The sequence below is a fragment of the Dipteris shenzhenensis genome, chromosome 21, assembly GCF_047967505.1.
Source record: "Dipteris shenzhenensis isolate YYH24624 ecotype China chromosome 21, Dip_SZ_1.0, whole genome shotgun sequence".
Taxonomy (NCBI): Eukaryota; Viridiplantae; Streptophyta; class Polypodiopsida; order Gleicheniales; family Dipteridaceae; genus Dipteris; species Dipteris shenzhenensis.
In genome coordinates, this window is record NC_141616.1 from 3,990,032 (window position 1) to 3,991,717 (window position 1,686).

The 1,686-nt window shown below is 39.1% G+C and overlaps 1 pseudogene; it reads left to right on the plus strand.

The window, feature by feature from the left end:
• Positions 1–381: 381 nt before the first annotated feature.
• Positions 382–1,471, plus strand: LOC147888386 (uncharacterized; annotated as a pseudogene).
• The last annotated feature ends 215 nt before the right edge of the window (positions 1,472–1,686 follow it).

Genomic DNA, 1,686 nt, shown 5'->3' on the forward strand with positions numbered 1-1,686 from the left:
GGATGGCCAATACCTCGATCGAGGTTTGCTGGACATGCCACGTGACCTCGATCGAGGTTGAGCTGGAGGATCACAATACCTCGACGAGGTAGATGTGGCATGTGTAGCTGGCTTGCCAGCAAACCTCGATCGAGGTACAGGCTCGGTTCGGCAAAATGATACGTACCTCGATCGAGGTATGGGCTAGGCTCGGTTGTGCTCGTGTGTGATTTTCATTGGAGCTTTTACCTCGATCGAGGTATAGGAGACCGAAGCAAAACCTTTGTATTTTCACTCGAGCGGGTGTCACACTCACCCGAAAGTGGTCCGGAAGTGGACACCCTTAGCTTGCTACCTCCCGGGATGAGGTCAGTAAATGAAATCTTGATACAACATGTCTATATGCATTGAGAACTTGTTTTGCAAGATTATCCAACATATCTTCCACAACATAGACCCAATTGTAAGTTTTCATTTTGAGTGAGTTCGTATTTGAACCAAATTTTGGGTTGGTTCATTATATCTTGATATTGCCTCTTGGCTTGTTTGACATATATCCTTCATCACATGAGGAGTGGTAGCCAATAGAGTGCATATTGGGATTCTTTGATATTCTACACGGAGCCATCGGAGAGCTACAATATCAAGGTAGACCTGCAACACAGTTGGCTCAATCGGGTATATATTTTTATGAGACCACTTTTACCAATTACTAGACAAGGATAATACTTATGATGTATTGCAAGACCAAGATATTCTAGCATGGAATATAGTTGATTGACCTATTCCAGATGGCATGATAACAGAAGCATATAGAGCTAAGCTATTTGCAGTAGTGCAGAAATCTTTGAGACCAAACATTGCCACAAGAATAGTCAAAATAAACATTTGCATGCCACTTACAATATTCATAGATCTTTTTCATGATTTTCCAATGAAGGTTTGCAAGACCATGTTGACTTTTAAAGCAAAAGGAGACGATGGCATTCCAAACTTTTTAGATGCTAATTGGGATAGGACAAATGCCAGCAATGTGTATTGTGAGGTTCTCCATACTCACTCCAAGTGAAATATATGATTTCATCTCAAAACTGCATACTTTCTTTCTACTACAAATGAAGTAGGATGATTGGTTTAGAACTTGTGCCACTGGATCAAGATGAGAACTCTTTTGGTCCAGAAAATGGTTCAATTGAAATTACAGTCACTGAGAATGGAAGTGTGCTGAGCATCATCGCACTCAAGCAATGTTGCACCCTCTCTCAATTACGTAATGACATTTTGATGGAGTTGGAGGGCACTGTCTCCGAAGGATTTTCATTTGTTCTCAACAATAAGAAGGTGAAGTAGAATTTTAAGATTTTTTTCAGTTTAATTATTTCAGTTACGATTTTGACATTGTATTTATGTGCAAATTCTACAAAGAAGAGAAAGTGCAATAAAGTGTGAAGATCATGCGAAAACAATTATTGAGATAGATCAAAGCTCATGAGATTAGGTAATGCTTTAAGTGATTTGAAATCTAAACTAATAACAAAGTCTAGATCTAATTTAAACTTGTTGCTTTGCAGATATCAAAGACTTTAATTATGTTAATGCGGTTCTAGCATACCCTTTGCTCCAGCCCACTGAGGCTTGTATGAGTTCGCTTTTCTGTGCACTTTGTCCTATAGGGATGGAATGAGGTATACCAAGCTATTATTAAAA